Raw genomic sequence first — 19,240 nt, forward strand, 5'->3', positions numbered from 1 at the left:
TAAATACACTAAAAATAAAAATAAAAAAACAAGTTATAATATTACAAGACATTCTCAAAGCATAACAATACAACAATCCAAAAATAAAGAAACATAAAAAATATAAATTTAATAATACAACATAAAAAAAAATCATAAATTTAAAGTTTAAAGGCTAAATACCTTATAAAAAAAACCTAAAATAAATATTTTTTAATTGTTTATAAATAAACAAAGCGGGTATGAGAGAAAATGTTAACCCCCAATGACCGCCCTATTTGCCTTTTGGGGTCGGTAAAACTCATCCATTAAGGAAGGGTGATGTGGGTACTCAAAGGGTGAGATTCAATTTCCATCCCTAATTGGGGTATTTAATTTTAAGCCTCCAACTAGGATTACCAAAAACCGTTATCCAGACGTTCTTTAATATTTTAGCCCAATCAAGCCTTTTATCTATCCAAGTATATTTAGGGCCTTCAAAGGGTAAGCCCATAAGGTTGAATTGGTCCAGAGTAGATTTGAAAGCTAATATTCTTAACATGAGAACAGGCCAACCACCTGACTTGTCTTGGGCCGACAAGAGCTCATTAAAATCTCATGACTAAACAAAGGATTATTTATTTGGGCCGATTAGATATTAAAAGGTTCCAAAGGTGACGTTCTATTGGATAATAATATACAAAAAGCATAAACCATTGTTATGAATTCCATTCCGTTCCGGCTGGAACAGACGGAATTTCTCATATCGGTATATAATCTGGAACTGGAATAACTTTGTTCCACCTCGGGTCAAAATCCAGCCAGTTCCTTTTGGAGAAAGGGAGAGCCAATAAAATAGAATGGTCATTAGGGTTAAAGTTTGGTACAGATCTGAACCTTTTGGATTGAGCAAATTTTTTTTTTTTTTTAATTTCAAGTAAATACGATATAATTCTGTAGAATTTTTTATTTATTTATTTATTTATAGATACCGTAAAATTTAAATATATGCATTTTTTAAAAGTAAAAATGACAATTATTTTGATTTTTTATTTACAAATGCAATAGAATTTTAATTAATGGTATCCATTCCTTGATTATTACATTTTATCATCAGGTTAAGAGTTAAGACAACAATTAATATTTTATGCTGGTTAGGTTTGAATCTCAAATCTCTTTACTTGATAACAAGAGATTTTATCAATTGAACTAATTGAAATCATTTAATTCTGTAGAAACTTAAAAGAAATTTTAAAAAAAAAAAAAAAGAAGAAGGGTGTTGATGTGTGAAATTGTGCGGCTTCCAAAACTTATGTGATACAATGTGAAAACGTCAAATGCCTTTACATTAAAACCAATTAGGACTAGATGTAGTTTTCTTTAACTCTGAAGTTTTTCTTATGAGTTTTTTTTTGCCATGTATAGTTCAAACCTTGGTGCATTGACAAGTTCTTTCAGCCAAAAGCAATAGGTCACAGGTTCAAGTCTGGAATTAACCTTTCTTAAAAAATATTGAGTGTAACTATGTAAGAGTACTTACCAATCACATTTCCCAAATCTTGCAAAATTAGACGTTTTGTGCATAGGATATCCCTTTTTTTTGCCCTTTCTACAATTAAGGTTTGAGTTTTCTTCATATGTTTTGCATTTTGGATGGTCTAGGGGCCGTTTGGTATAGCATTTTAAACAACAGTTTTCAGTTTTTAAGCAACATTACACGTATTTTCACATACTTTTTTACTCACACGTATTTCTAAAAAATACAAACAATGTTACTGGAACAACGTTACCAAACGGGCCTAGACTCTAGAGGATGTTATAAACATAATTTGGACCATCGTTAGTGTTTTCAATTTTATTAGAACTTTTTCAAGGGTAATTAGTGAAATAATTTTCAAAAGGTATCTCATATCAATTCTCCAAAGAAAAGCTTGGCAAAGAAAGTTCTCCAAAGAAAAACTTGGCATGATTGGAATTGAAAAATTCAGCAGAGAATTTGGAGGGTTCAGCCAATTCCATATTAGGGGAGAAAAGTTTATGAAACTAAAATGATATATTCTTACTCAACCAGTGCCCCATAATGGGAGTATATACTTTTTGTCCCATTTTTTATGTCTCACTTTATACTTCACCAATTACAATTTTTCACGTATTCTTTTTACTTTTCTTATAAAATATGCAAGAGTTAAATTGGAAAAAAAAAAATAGATAAATGACATACTATAATTAGTGGCGAATAAAATAGGATACAAAAAGTAGGACAAAGAATTTGAATTTTTCTTTAATTCACGAATTAAAGAGCTTTAGTACAGTTGCAAAAATGTTTGTATATTTAAGATGACCCGAATGTTTGTGTTACTAATGTTTTTCCTTAAAGAGCTTTAGTACCCTTTGTGTCCAATATCTTCTCAAAGGTTCTAGCCAAAAATGTTTCTAATTCCATGTCAAATATGTGTAACTATTCACACAGATTTTCCTTCCCACTTCCCCCAAATCCAAAATATCCTTGACAATAATATTGATAATAACCACATGAATGAAAAATCTTGTGCGCACAAGATTTTTCATAGAAGGTTGCTGGATGTGCAATGATAGTGGGCAACCTTCTATGAAAGTGACACGCTCGTCACACAATTTATTATTATTATTATTAGATATTATCAACCGAGTCTAGATCTAAAGAATCTTTAGATCTATACATGTGAAAAATGTTTATGTTATATCACTTATTTAATAACAATTAAATTAAATTAAATTATATGTCATCATTATCATGATCATATTAAGATCTTTAGATTTATTAATTTTATACTCCACACGAGGCAAACAAAAAGCTAATCTAGTTTTAAATGTCACCGAAAGAGAATTATACTTGTGACCACTGACCATTGCAGTTGTCACTAACATTTTCCAGGACCATTACAGCCGTCACTAACATTTTCCAATATACAATTGGCGGAAAAATAATTAATAATAAAAGAAGTAATTTTCCAATATACAATGGCTGATAATATTTTCATTGAACTTTGAAAAATAAAATATCCGTATGGAACATATTAAATCCTCATTATTTGTTCAATAAAAAATTACAAAAAAAAAATTCAAGTATAATAATCAATTTATTTTTCTTCTGTTGATGAGATCGTAATTTGTTACATTATCTTTCCCCCTTCCTGAGACAATTCATATGTATATATAATTTTAGCATTTGCTTGTTATTTTCCCCTTGGAAATAGCACTACCCCAAAACTTTTTTCTTTTCTTATTCATAAAGAAAAGGGAAAAAAAAATTAATTTATTGGTGATCTAATCTAGTTCATCTTTTTCCACCAGGGAGGGATTAATATTGTTAGTTTTTATTTAATTGTTGGCAATTTTGTGTCAAAATTTTCTTGTAATTATCTTTCAAATAAGTTGTAATTGGGTTAGTTCAAGTGCTGAAAGTTAAAGTTGCTAGAAGAAAAAATTTGGTTAAGTGAAATTGCAGTTTGGATTTTTGGTCTAGCGGTTTGACACATGTTTGGCATTTGAAATTCATTTTGGGGACAATTTCGCCTAATACTTGCATGACCTTTGGTCAACCAAAATTGGCATTTGAAATTCAATTAGGGACTGTTCGTCAACCAAAATTGCCAAAAAAATAGAGAATTATGTTACGAACTTTCGTGTTGTCTTAACCTTTACCCAACCTATATAAATAAGCCCCACAATTTTGAACCCTAATTCCCATATGAGAGTTAAGAGAAACATATTTATTTGAGAAACATATCCATTTGGTGGATTTTGGTAAATTTCTCAAATATGATGTTGACCCACGTTTTACCTCCAACTTGCTTCAAAGTCTTTGCAGAAACACTTCTTCGTCCACCATGTTAACATCCATAATCCGTAGTCTTAAAAATTGAATCGACCCAATCGGTCCTACTGATTCAATTGTGAAACAAAAGTTCAAAACCCATATCAGTTTGGTCCACATCCCGAATAGAAAATCTTCAATTCTCAATAAATAAATAAAAGGGAATAGAATATCTTCAACAATTAACAAATCGACTATTCAATTTCCAAAATCGAGAATCGGAATAATTTTGGTATGTTTTGACCATTTTTTTAAAACTTTTTTATTTTGCATCTTACCAAAATAATTTTGACTTTTATTTGTTCAGGGCATTATTATTATTATTATTATTATTATTATTATTATTATTATTATTATCTTCTCAAAAAAAATATACTATATAATAGAAGTTAAGCTTAGACACTATGTATGCACCAAGTGGTGGCACTAAATTGCAAAAAATAAAATAAAAAGAAAATTATTATTATTATTATTATTATTATTATTATTATCTTTTCGAAAAAAATATACTATATAATAAAAGTTAGGCTTAAACACCGTGTTTGCACCAAGTGGCGGCACTAAATTGCATAAATTTTTATTAGATTTTTAAAAAAATTTACATAAAAAAAGTCTTATACATCTTAAATTGCAGCAATATTTATAGAATATTTTAAAAAATAGATATAATTTTTTTATCTTCTTCTCCTATAATTTCTAAGTTGATAAAAATCTTAATTTAATTACGATCCAAATTCTTTTCTCCATTTATTTGTTTTTAATTTTCATCTTCATCTAATCCTTTTTTTTTCATTTGAATTATATTACTACACCTATTAGCCACAATTTTTTGGATTAAAAAAAATAGCAACGTGATATATTATTGAGTTAACATGATTATTTTTCATACCTCTACAAATTAAGTTTGAATCCAAGAGAAATTGAGTTGAACTAAAACTATATAAGAATGCTAAAATCAATCAATAAAAAAAAAAAAATTACTATAAGTAAAAAATATATATATATAATTTGTTTTTTTCTTATCTTCTTCTCCTATTATTTCTAAGTTGATAAAAATCTTAATTTAATTACAATACAAATTCTTTTCCTCACCTATATCTTCTTAATTTCATTACCATCCAAAATCTTCATCTCCATCTAATCCTTTTTTTTTCATTTAAATTATATTACTACATTTTTCAGACCTCCACAAATTAAGTTTAAGTCCAACAGAAATTGAATTGAACTAAATCTATTTAAGAATGATAAATCAATCAATAGAAAAACCAAATTACTACATGAAAAAAAAAATGTGATATTTGATTGAGTTAACATGATTATTTTTCACACCTCCACAAATTAAGTTTGAATCCAAGAGAAATTGAGTTGAACTAAAACTATTTAAGAATGCTAAAATCAATCAATAAAAAATCAAATTACTACATGTAAAAAAAAAATTAAAGAAAAAAAAATTGTAAGTGCACAATTGCACCTGGACCCAAGAACAGTTATGGGCTCAGGCCCAATGAGCCTTAAACAATGAAAACTTGTAGAGAGTGGGCTTGAAACCCAGGTTAGAAGTGAGTGAAGATTAAATGACAAACTAAAGATTGCCAGTATTAGGAAACAGCAAAGAGTAACGTAAATAGGTCTCCTCGGACGTAAGCCGAGAGCTGTTCTTATATTATCTCTCTCTTTGTCTTTTTTCTTTTTTAGGTTACAAAAAGTTTCGTCCTCATTTCTGTTCTAGGTCTTTTCTTAAATACTATTCTTCTTAATACTTTATCCACGTGTTGCCCCCAACTCCTCCCTTAGTATAGATATTTCTTTTCTTAGTACCTTTGAACGAATCAGAAGTTTCCCTTCCACCGTTTAAGTGTCACCTCCCATTAATGCGGCCGGGGTGGTAGGTGGGGTCTTTAATGTGGAGGTAGCAGCCTTTGTCTTTGACATTTCTTCAACATGCCTGGGGCATTCAAGGGTTCACCCTTTTAACCATTGGTCTTGACCGGTGTCATTCCCTAACCCGTACCATGAAGTCCCGGGTTCTTCTGGTGTCACTCCGAGGGTAAGTTCACCTCGGATCCTCGACCCTCGGCGCATGGGCCGACCCATAGTATTAACAATTTCCAAACCCGGGGTCGGGTCGGCCTTCCTTAACACGCCCAAAAGGCCCATGTTCCCATCGGGATCTTTTTACCCCCCAATGAATAGCCCCTCAAAACTCTAATTTTCAACGTCCGAGGAGAAAATAGGGTTTTGATCCGACGAGAAGCCGCTCTACACACTTTATAAGTGATGGCACGTGTGGAAGTCGTTTTGCGTCCCAGTAAGATGACAACTTGGCGGTTTTATTTTCGAAAACGCGCGCATTTATTACCGTAAGTTACTCTTTATCTCCCACGTTCAACGGTGAGATGGGCATCCAACGATTCTCATTACTCCACGAAATTTTAGGCGGGACGACGTACATAATTTCGAGGCCGCCTTTTCGCACGTCGTGACGCTTCAGAACCCGCACCTTCATTTAATTCCTCGGTGGGGTAATCCCATCAAGACATCAGCCATCATACCCTACTCTGCAGAAAACCGTGGAAATTTGCACATCTTGAACCTTGTAAGTTCTTGCTCCTATTCTAAACCTTTTCTCCTCAATATTTGTCCTCGGCTTCCAATACAAACACTCTCCCTTTTAAAGTTTAGTCTATCGTCTCTCTCGTAATGGGAAAATTCAAGTGTCTAGTTGATACCGCCGCTCGGATGGAAGGCTTTAGAGCCAAATACCATATTCCCGCCGACGTAGGGTTAGAATACGCCTGCACAACAGCCGTGGCCGGCTTCTAGGAAAGAGGGAGAGGTTATCATCCCTATGATAGCCTTCATGCAGAGGTGGGATGACCCTTCCAATGAAACCCGTAATGAGGGGAGTACCTTCGCAACCACAAAGCTGTGTCCCGACCAATGCCTTCCAAACGTTTTTAGAGTTCTAGGTAGTGTAGATGCTCTAAACGAGCAGAGGGTTTAAAACCTCACATGGCACGATGTCGTGTTCCTATATGAGTCCCACAAACTTTCTAAAGTAGGTTATTATATGAAATCTCGGTCTAGCACCGTTAGGCTAATCTCCCGTCCGCCCAAATCAAACAAAGGCATGAAGGACGACTACTTGATCGTGTCGGAACCGGCACGATGGCTTTCTTGCCCGGTTCGGTGGGGGATCCAGGTGCGACGCCGTAGGATTAATCTCCCCACAAGACAACTTCTCCTAACACACACACAAAAATGCGTATTTGTATTTACTTAGACTTGTTAAATATTTGTGTGAATCTAACCAGGTTTGTTTGTTTTGACGTCTTTTTTGGCAGAGCAAGCGAAGACGTGCGTCCTCGCTCGAGTCACCGTAACGTTGCCGATTGCGCCGGTACTTCGCTCCGAGGTGTTCGTTAGCGAAGACTTACAACTCCGGGCGGCTCACCTCATTCTCGGATACACTTTCCCCTTTCCAAAGACTTCCAAGAGATAGAGGACGCCATTATTGCGTGCGACCGAAGACGGAAGAGGATCAACGTAGCTCGGCGCCATTTTTGGACGACCGTGACATCCGAGGGACGCTCCTAACACCGTTCTGTACAACCGGGCGATAGCAAACAGTCCCCTTGCCGTGCATGCACAAACCGTATCATTCCGAGAAGAGCGTGTGTCTTCTCACACACCCTTGACGACGAGATAGATCAATTCCATCTCGAAGACACCGAGACACCTCGCGGGAACCGATTTGTAGTGCTTTAGACGAGGAAGAAGAAGCTCACCGAGGCCTGCGGAATTGCAGGGGTTTGTAGTTGCCCTTCCCGAGGACGAATCCGTAGAAGACATGGGACGAATGGAGGGTCTTCTCACTAATAGGGTCGCCAAAGTTGCGAGAAGAAGAAAAGGTGACGTCCCAAGTTCTCCAGGTTTACCTCCTCCTCCTCCCTCACCGAGCCCAAACTCGCTAGCCGAGGATCCCAAGAAGAAGAGGAAGGGGGATGATGAGGGGACGACTAATAAAGAGCCCCGAAGCCACGTCCAACAACTCCCCCGCCCATCGGCGGAAGGCCGGATAAGGGCAAGGGTAGATCCCGTTCGGGGAACTCGGGGAAATCGTGACGAGGCCGTAGTGCACGAGCACCGGCCACCTGGTCCCCGATCTAAGGTTTGGATGGCGCCCCTATCTCCCGGCTGGGCCGGTATAAGGGCGGTTCAACAAGGCCACGCCCACCACCCGGCCGAGGCCCTAGAACGCCCTCTTCTCACGCCGCCAAGGACATGGAGACCTTGGAAAAGATGGGCCAACCACACCTATTCCTCTCTCTAAAAAGAGACTTGACTGGTAAGTGTTTCTCCACTTCAACAATATTTATAATTAAATTGGTTTTTGTTATTCCTAACTCCATCATGCTTTTTACTGTGCTATTCAGAGGTCTTTGTAGCTGAAAAGTTTATTGAAGACGCTCGGAAAGTAGCCGCAGAGCTCGAAGTTAGGGTGGAGGCGAAGACCTTAGGGCACCCCTGAGAACGAGAAGCCGACTCGGAGGTAGCAGCCGAGGAGAGAGAAGAATGGGGTCGAGTCAAACTTGAAGACCATGGAGACCCGGATAGAAGGACGCAAGAAACTCCTTAAGGAAAGAAATGAAGAGCTCTCCCAAGCTCAAAGGGAGTGCTCGGATCCGAAGAAACAACCGGCTTCGATGAAGGAAGAAGCCGGCTCCTTCCAACTCTCTCTTCAAGTCGCCAAGCAGCAAGTTTTGACGAAGGGGTAGCGACCACCGAGGAACAGTGACAGAGGGAATTCGCGGCTTTATGCCGCGAATACTGTCAAAAGTATGGGGGAAGCTTTTAAACGTAAGGAGTTCCCGATCTCGGATTTGAGGAAGTCCGAGAACGTTTGGCTTCCCCCAGAAATACAGGAGATTGAAGAAGCCCTTCTTGCTACTCCTACCCCTCGAGACAACTCTTCTGTTCTACCTCCGATGGTCCCACGGCCAGGATTCGATCCTACGAACCTTTTGGTTCCAATAAAGAAAAGGAAGGAGGAGTAGATGCAGAGAAGGACTCGAATCCGTATAGTGGAACCCAAACGTCCTTCCAACAAAGACAACGGCGGATAAAGGAAAGCGGTTATGACTCCTTTGAGCCGGAGTTGAGAAAGGCAGGGCACTAGTACCTCTCGGCAAGATCCTCCTCCAACAGCTTAGGACTTAGCTTAGGGCTTCTCTTTTTCCATTCTTTTTGTTTTTGAATTATATATTGTAATGTATATTCAACTTGATTAATGAAAGACAATTTCGTTTGCTTTTCACTTGGATTGTGTCTGCTTTTTCTTTATTCTTTATGTACTTATTACAAAAGTTTTCCCATTAAGTCATATCAAGAGTTTCTCAGAGCATAAAAATCTAACTCCAAGGATTGCACAATTGTAACTTCCACATAATCATGCGTATATTACTAAAGATTTAATACGAGGTGACATAGTTAACACGTTTGAACAATGCCTTGATAAAAAAGGAAAGAGGACTTCATATAACGATTAAGCCCTTATAATGCATAACACTCGTTTCCAAACGTAGGATGTAAGATCCGAGGACCATTCCTTACACAAATTCACCCAATACTTAAAGATATAAAACTTAAGATCCGAGTTAATAAACAAAAGAAGGTATTAACATCCGACACGATCGAAGTTAACTTTAAGCAAAGTCATAGTAGAAGACGAATCTTTAAGCAATCTTTCGTTTAACCGCAAATGCTAGTTTTTCCCAAAGCAGAGGTCAGGGACCCGCATAACTAAGGATCTGTATAACAAATGCTAAGAAATCAAATTCCACAAGGTTTGAGGTCCGAGGACTACACATAACCAAGAATCAGTATCATACTTTAGAACATAAACATCAAAACATAATTTACCCAAAGTATGAGCTACGAAGACCCGCCATAACTAAGGTTCTCTTTAACAAATGATAAGACATCAATTTCCACGGGGTTTGTGGTCCGAGGACTACACTTAACCAAGTTTCGTTTGATTCTTTAGAACAATAACTTCAAATGTTAATTTTCCCAAAGTAGGAGGTCCGAAGACATAACATAACTAAGGTTCCGTTTAACAAATGATAAGACATCAATTTCCACGGGTTTGCGGTCCGAGGACTACACTTAACCAAGTTTCGTTTGATTCTTTAGAACAAGAATTTCAAATGTTAATTTTCCCAAAGTAGAGGTCCGAAGACCCGCATAACTAAGGTTCGTTTAACAAATGATAAGACATCAATTTCCACAGGTTTGTGGTCCGAGGACTACACTTAACCAAGTTTCGTTTGATTCTTTAGAACAATAACTTCAAATGTTAATTTTCCCAAAGTAGGAGGTCCGAAGACCGGCATAACTAAGGTTCGTTTTAACAAATGATAAGACATCAATTTCCACGGGGTTTTGTGGTCCGAGGACTACACTTAACCAAGTTTCGTTTGATTCTTTAGAACAGTAACTTCAAATGTTAATTTTCCCAAAGTAGGAGGTCCGAAGACCCTGACATAACTAAGGTTCCGTTTAACAAATGATAAGACATCAATTTCCACAAGGTTTGTGGTCCGAGGACTACACTTAACCCAAGTTTCGTTCGATTCTTTAAAACAATAACTTCAAATGTTAATTTTCCCAAAGTAGGAGGTCCGAAGACCCGGCATAACTAAGGTTGTTTTAACAAATGATAAGACATCAATTTCCACAAGGTTTGTGGTCCGAGGACTACACTTAACCAAGTTTCGTTTGATTCTTTAGAACAAGAATCTCAAATATGAGAGCCAACTATAACTTTGAAACATTAATTGACAAAAGCTTATTTGATTAATAATAATACCTTCTAAGATTATTTACATTCCATGGACGTGGTACAACTCGTTCATCCAGGTCAACTAACCTATACGACCCTACGCTCGCTATTGAAACAATGCGGTAGGGCCTTCCCAGTTAGGTCCTAGCTTACCCCATGCTGGGTTCTTAGAAGTGCCTACAACTTTCCTTAATACAAGATCACCGGGCGCAAGTGGCCTTAGTTTCACGTGGGCATCATGTCCTTGTTTTAGCTTCGCCGATAATAAGCCATTTGGACCATAGTCGCCTCACGCCGTTCTTCAAGTAAATCAAGATCTCTCTCTAGAAGTTCCTTGTTATTCTCTGGACTAAAAGAACTTGTCTTTCGTGCAGGGAAATCCGCACTCTAATGGTATCACCGCCTCGGCTCCATAAGCCATAGAAGAATGGCGTTTCTCCGGTGGACCTGCGCGGAGTGGTCCGATACGTCCACGTGACACATGAGGAGCTCTTCTACCCATACGCCTTTCGCATCATCCAACCTCTTCTTGAGCCCGTTGACTATGACCTTGTTAACGGCCTCGGCCCGTCCATTTCCTCGAGGATAAGCCGGGGTAGAGTATCCGTTTGTGATGCCCATGTCACTACTGAAGACGCCTCAAAGGCGTTCTTTGTCAAATTGAACGCCATTGTCCGAGATAAGAGTATGTGGTATACCAAATCTAGTAACAATATTCTTCCAAAATAAACCTCTTGGAATCAACATCTCGGATATTGGCTAAGGGCTCGCCTTCTACCCATTTAGTGAAGTAGTCTGTCCTACAAGCGCCCATCTTTTGTTTCCGGCAGCTCTCGGGAATGGCCCTACAATGTCCAAGCCCCATTGTGCGAAAGGCCAAGGGCTAGACAGAGGATTAAGAACCCCTCCCGGTTGGTGGATATTAGGGGGCGAACCTCCGACACCGATCACACTTCGGCATAATCGAGCCTCCCTCTCGCATATTAGGCCACCAATAACCCCGAGTCGGGGCTCTATGGGCTAAGGACCTTCCCCGCATGACTCCCACAAATTCCTTCATGCAATTCCTCCCGAATGATTACGTTGATTCGTGTGTACACACAACAAATACGGTCCCGAAAAGGATCGTTTGTATAGCTTCCGGTCCTCGACAACTGGGGAAACGCGGCGCCTTTTCGACGTACCTTTTCCGCTTCAACTTTGTCTTCGAAGGATGTCATTTTTGAGAAAAGATATGATTGAATCCATCCAACTAGGACCAGCCTTATTAAATGGATGCGAGGTGCGTTGAGCTATAAGAGAAGGTTCTATCAAATCTTCAACGAGAATCACCCTAGGTAGACCTTGAGCCGAGGATGTGGCCAATGTAGCCAAAGAATTCGCATGAGTGTTTCCACTCCTAGAGACATGAGCTAAGGCAAATGAGTCGAATTCAGCTCGCCGACGTTTAACCCGGGCCAAATATTCTTGCATTGTGGTCTCTAGCCTCCATGGTCCCCGTGACTTGGCCGACCACTAATCGAGAGTCCGAGAAACACATGGATTTCTTTGCCACCCATTTTATGTACCATTTGCATGCCTACCAAGAGCCACTTCATACTCGGCCTCATTATTAGTAGTCAGAAGGCCAATCTCAAAGATTTTTCAAAGACAATCCCTTCAGGGGACACTAGAACAAGCCAACACCGACCCTCTTTGATTAGCAGCCCCATCCACGTGAACTCTCCAAATCGAGGGTGATACATCCGTGATCACACCAACCGATTTTCCATCCAAGTGTGCTTCTTTTGAAGTTTCTTCGTCAATGGTTCAAGAACTCTGCCACCAAATCTGCGAGGACTCCGTCCTTCACCGATGTGCGAGGCCTCGTATTTAACATCAAAGGCTCCCAAAATGGTTCCCCATTTTGCCACCTTGCCGAATAATCAAGACTACGCAACACGCCTTGAGAGGGCGTGGGTCAAAACAACCACGGTACGAGATTGAAAATAATGAGGGAGTTTGCGAGTGGCGTGGATTACGCGAAGTGCTTTTTCCAAAGGCAGATGCGCGCATCTCGGCCTCATTCAAAGACTTTACTAACGTAGTAGATCGGTCTCCGTAACCCATTTTCATTCCTTATGAGGACTAGGCTCACCGCGTGAGTGGCTACGCCGGATAAGCGAATAAACCTCGTCCACCTCGGGCGAGATAAAATGGGTGGCCGAGAAAGATATTGCTTAAGTTGGAAAGCTACCTCGCAATCCTCGGTCCATTGGAACCCTTTCCACTTGTTCAACAAGCTGAAAGAAAGGGACGGCACCGGCACAACTGACCGAGAAATAAATCTATTCGGCAGCAAAGAATCATTCCGGTCAATTTTGAATATCTTTGGGGTTCCGAGGCGGCTGCAAATTTTGAATAGCCTTAACTCGCATCTGGGTTCACCTCATGCCCCTATGAGTGATCATATACCCTAGGAACTTTCCGGATCCCACGCCAAAAGAACACTTGGAGGCGTTAAGGCGCAAACTTATACTTCCTCAACATTTTGAAGGTGTCGGCCAAATCGTCATGTGCGAAGATGCTGTCTTACTCTTCACCACCATATCATCCACGTATACTTCTATGTTTTTCCCCGAATTGCCGTTCAAACATTCGGGTCATCATTCTTTGGTAAGTAGCCCCGAGCATTTTTTAACCCAAATGGCATGACCTTATAATGATAGTTCCAGTTGGAGTAATGAAAGCAGTTTTCTCCCGATCCTCTAACGCCAAGGAATTTGGTGGTAACCTGGGCGTCCAAGAAACTCATCCGAGGATGTCCAACAGTAGCATCTACCGGTTGATCAATCCGTGGCATTGGGAACGAATCTTTAGGACAGCCTTGTTCGTAAATCGCAAAATCTACACACACTCTCCACTGCCGTTCTTCTTCTTAACGACAACGGTATGAGCCAACCATTCGGGTAGAAAACTTCTTTGATCGCCCCCGCCCTTTTGAGTTTAAGAACCTCTTCCTTCAGGCCTCGAGAATGTTCTCGGGGAAGATCGCCGAGGTGGCCGCCTCCTCGGAACAATGGCCGGATTGACGTTTAAACGATGACAAATAAAGCTCGGATCCACGCCCGGAGCCTCATAGGGTCCCACGCAAAGACATCTATATTGTCCTTTAGGAATTCCAACAACTCCATCTTTCTTAGTATGGCAGAAGTATGCCAACTTGGAAGAATCTCTCTCGGATCATCCGCTATTACAAACTTTTCTAACTTTCCTCGCAAACGGCCTCATCTTTCTCGTCATCGCTCCAGGTGCCTCCCGGAGCCGTTAATTGCTATGACTCTGGATGGGCAAGGTTGATAACTCGACTTCGATCGACGAAGCATTGCCGCCGATATGCATTGCTCGGCCACCACCCGGCCGCCGAGGATCTCCTCAACGTGTTCACCCGAGGGGAATTTAACCTTAACGTGCAAGGTAGAGGAGACGGCTCGAGAGCGTGCGCCCATGGCCTGGCGAGGATGTATACATATGGAGAGTACGCGTCAACCACAATGAAATCTACTTCAACCGTTTCTGTGCCGGATTGAACGGGTAAACGGATCTGTCCTTTTGGCACAACGGCTCTCCCTTCAAAACGATAAGAGGTGAGTCATAAGGAGTTAAATCTTCCAACTCCAACCTTAACCCCTTAAATAGATCGGGGTACATGATATCCGCACCGCTGCCCGATCTATCATCACCCTCTTCACGTCATAGTTCCCTATTCCGAGGGTAACCACAAGAGCATCGTCATGGGCCGGATAGTCCCTATTTTATCCTCCTCGGAGAAACCCAAGGCAGGTAAGGTGCTCTTTAATCTCTTCGGCCTACCACCGACATCCTCGGCTGCGGACGGGAAACCGCCATGACCCGAGTGGACCCGACGGCCGGTCTGCCAGTGCGGCGAAGATAACATTAATGGTTCCCAAATCGGCCGAGATGAAGCTTGTTCCTCCGGTTGTTTGAACCAACTTGACCGACCCGCCCAATGGGCCGACACAAATGTCGCTTTAACTTTCCCTCACCGACGAGCCTTTCTAGATGGTTCCACAGGGTCCGACAGCTTCCCGCAGTGGTGTGGCCCACATCTTGATGGTACCGACAGTAAAAGGTTTTGATTTCTTCTCGCGGTCCCCGCCATCTTGCCGGCCATCCGAAGAAGGGCTCCTTGCGAACTTTTTCTAATAACCGATGCACCGGTTCTCGAACACGATATTTACATGTCTGGGTGCCGCTGCCGGCTTGTCCAATGTAATCCCTCCTCGGCTTGTTGTTGTGATATCCGTCCGAGGCTGAATCCACTTCTCCGCGGATAACCTTTCTCCTTCCCTTTTCCCCGCTCTTGGTCTTCCTCTACCCTTTTATATTCATCAATACGATCCATAAGACGGGCGTACGCCGCGAACGGGCTTTTTCGTCAAAAGATTTTCGTAGCTCGTGATCAGCAGGGAGGCCCACCTTAAAGGTATTAAGCGCCACCTCATCAAAGTCGCCGTCTATTTCATTAAACATCTCCCGCATACGTCGGAGTATGCTTTCGGTGTCTCCCCTTCCTTCATAACCATGGATAGCAACGAGTCCAATGGCCGAGGGACTCGCTACACGTGATGAACCGCGAAGCAAATGCTCTAGTTAGTTCCCCAAACGAGCCTACGACCCCGACTTCGAGGCCGTTGAACCATCTCATAGCCACAGTCCCAAGCCGGAGGGGAAGACTTTACACATCAAAGTCTCGTTGTGTGAGTGCACTGCCATCCTTTGGCGGAAGTGACGCACGTGCTCCTCCGGATCAGTGCGGCCATTATAGATGGTAAACGTGGGCTGGGTGAACCTCCTGGGAAGCCTCCCCCTCTCAATCCTACGTGAAAACGGAGATTTAGAGAGTTGGTGCAACGCCCTACTCATGGTATCGTTGCCTAAGCCCCTAGAACGAAGCTTCTTACGTCTGCGAGTTGATTGGTCGTCCTCCTCGCCGGAGGATGTTGCGCTAGTGGGGGAATATGACCTTGAACCGTAGCCAACTCCCCTATCCTTCTCTGAGGAAGAACTAGATGAGGACGGAGAAACCTTACGTTTAGCACGGCGTAACTTCCTCTTCAAACGATTAATTTCCTTCTGCATGGATTTAGAGCCCTCATCGTGGGTAGTGCTACCCCCTCCTTGAGTATGGCTATCCCCTGGGTATTCTGTATGGACGCTTCCCTCACGATCCCTATGACGTTCAAGACGTTCGAAATGATCTTCCGGTTGTGATCCTTGTGACTCTGCATGGTGAGAGCCTAAGCCTGCCATAATATCTCTACTACTTCCAGACTAGATTTCCCACGTATGGCGCCAATTGTAAGTGCACAATTGCACCTGGACCCAAGACGTTATGGGCTCAAAGCCCAATGAGCCTTAAACAATGAAAACTTGTAGAGAGTGGGCTTGAAACCCGTGTTAGAAGTGAGTGAAGATTAAATGACAAACTAAAGATTGCCAGTATTAGGAAACAGCAAAGAGTAACGTAAATAGGTCTCGACGTAAGCCAGAAATTTGTTCTTATATTATCTCTCTTTGTCTTTTTTCTTTTTTAGGTTACAAAAAGTTTCGTCCTCATTTCTGTTCTAGGTCTTTTCTTAAATACTATTCTTCTTAATACTTTATCCACGTGTTGCCCCCAACTCCTCCCTTAGTATAGATATTTCTTTTCTTAGTACCTTTGAACAGTAACTAGAAGTTTCCCTTCCACTTTGTTTAAGTGTCACCTCCCACATGCGCGGGGTGGTAGGTGCGGGTCTTTAATGTGGAGGTAAGAGCCTTTGTCTTTGACATTTCTTCAACACTGGTGCTTCGGGGCATTCAAGGGTTCACCCGCTTTAACCATTGGTCTGGCGACCGGTGTCATTCCCTAATCCGTACCATGAAGTCCCGGGTTCTCCGGGTGTCGATCCAGGGTAAGTTCACCCTCGGCTGGGTCCTCGGACCCTCGGCGCATGGGCCGACCCATAGTATTAACAATTTCCAAACCCAGGGTCAGGTCGGCCTTCCTTAACACGGCCCAAAAGGCCTATGTTCCCATCAGGATCTTTTTACCCCCCACAAAAATAATGTGATATTTGATTCAGTTAACGTGATTATTTTTCACACCTCCACAAATTAAGAATGCTAAAATCAGTCAATAAAAAACCAAAATTATGTGAAGAACTACAGAAGGAAGAATTTGGTTTTTTCAGTGAGAATAGCTATCTTCTTCTTTTTATTTATTTATTTATTTTGTGTTTCTATATTTCTCTTAACGTAGTTCAATTATTACTTAAATTCTATGACTTTTTAAAAATATTTTACATAATGCAATTCATCTTAATTGTTGATGCATCTTTTGATTTGGTGTTCTTAATTGATTGTGCAAATTATTTCCTCACTTATGACAATATCGAAATGGCTAAACACGAATGTCAATATCAAAATGGCTAGACACAAGTAATTTATATATAAACTTTTACATTTACATTGCAATACAAATTTTTTTCTCTTTATGTACTTTTATTTATCTATTTTTGAAATTATTTTGATTGTGGTGTCCTAGAAGGTTTAGATACACACAGGTAATTTATATGTAAACTTTTGCATTTACATTGCAATACAATTTTTGTTTTCTCTTTATGTACTTTTATTTATCTATTTTTGAAATTATTTTGATTGAGGTACCCTAGAAGGTAAAGATACTTATATATATATATGTGTGTGTGTGTGTGTGTGTGTGTGTGTGTGGGGGGGGGGGGGTAAAAATGGTCAGAACACCTGTTTGGGCCTTGGGCTCGATTTGGCGATGTGAGCCTATCCGAGCAGAGCCTTTGAGGCCCATAAACCAACTCTTGCTAGAATGGTTGATGAGGTTGTCTGAGGAGAGGCATCTCCTCGACTATGTCAAGTGAAGATTGTATGACACATCATGATGTTTGGTGAGAGAATTTTGGAAGGCTTGTTGGGTAAAGATGTGTTCCACACTGTTTTAGAAAGGGAGAATATATGAGAAATATCAAGGGAAAAGGCTGCTACCACCGCATTAAAGACCCTGCACCTACCTTTCTGACCGCATTAATGAGAAAATGACCTCTGAATAGTAATGTTTAGCCTTCCAGCTATTGTTTGAAGACTTCAAGAAGGTGGTGAATGGAACAAATATCTAATTGGGTGATCTGTGCTACACGTGAAAGATGAAAAGGAGAAGAAAAGGGATATAAAAAAGGAAAGAGACATTAGGAAAAAGGGGGATCGGAAAAAAAGATAGGAAGAGATAGGGAAAGCACTGTACATATTATCTTCAGTCTTGGTCTTTTGTTTAAAGAAAGAAAGGCAATACAAGTGATCATTGGCTTATGTCCGAGGACAGTTTCCGTAATTTTCATCCATTGATTGCGTAGGTAGTGGCGATCTAGCCCCACCTATCTGTTGTCCAATATCCGTAAAGCCTAGGTTTCAAGCCCATGCTCTACAAATTTCATTGTATAAGGCTTTTTGGTCCTGAGCCCATCACTCAATTGGGTTCGGGTACAAATTAGGGGTGGCAATTCGTGTTCGCGTGTCGGGTTCGTGTCGTGTCAAGTCATGAGTATTCGACTATATAGGTCAACACTAACCCGACCTGTTTATTAAACGGGTCAAGATTTCTCAACCCTAACACGACCCATTTATTAAACGGGTCAGTCGTGTCGACCTGTTTATCAGATTTTATCAAAATGAAAAATAAAAATTAATGAAAAAACAAACAAATAAATATTTTTGATATAAAATTCAGAACTAACGAGTAACTGCATCACAAATAATCATTCAAAATTAAAGCATATCCTAATATCACAAATAATCAATCACAATATGTCAAAGAAAATAAATCACAACAACTAATAAGTTTATATACCTAGAGTTTGAAGGGTATTTTGGTAAAATATCATTTAATTAAACGAGTCAGACGGGTCAAACAGGTTCTATGTGTTCAACACTAACCCAACCCATTTATTAAACGGGTTAGTCGTGTCAACCCGAATATGACACGAACCCGTTAAGCCTCAACCCATAACCTGTTAATTTCGTGTCGTGTCGTGTCGGGTTCGCGGGTCGTGTCAAATTTTGCCACCCCTAGTACAAATTGTGTACTTACAATATATATATATATAAATTTGTGGAATTTTTATTTCGGTCAAAATTTTATCACTGAATCTATTAGGGATAGAACTCACCTACCATATGATTTGGTGTTCTTAATTGATTAAATACTTACATTTTTTTAATTTATGGAATTTGTTTTTAGTCATATATATATATATATATATATATATATATATATATATATATATATAAAAGAAATTTATATATGATTAGCACTTTTGCTACTATACATGTTAGCAAGTATTATGGAAAGATTTTTAAGTGTCATACACACGTGTGCGCGCGCACACGCACATATAATTAAATTACAATTTTACTACTAAAAGCTTTAAAATTTTAAAACTTGTCATAATTTTTTAAAATATTTTATTGCTGCGACTTAAATAATGCTCCCAAGTACAGGATTGTCACGA

This window comes from Castanea sativa, chromosome 4 (assembly GCF_040712315.1).
Source record: "Castanea sativa cultivar Marrone di Chiusa Pesio chromosome 4, ASM4071231v1".
Classification (NCBI taxonomy): Eukaryota; Viridiplantae; Streptophyta; class Magnoliopsida; order Fagales; family Fagaceae; genus Castanea; species Castanea sativa.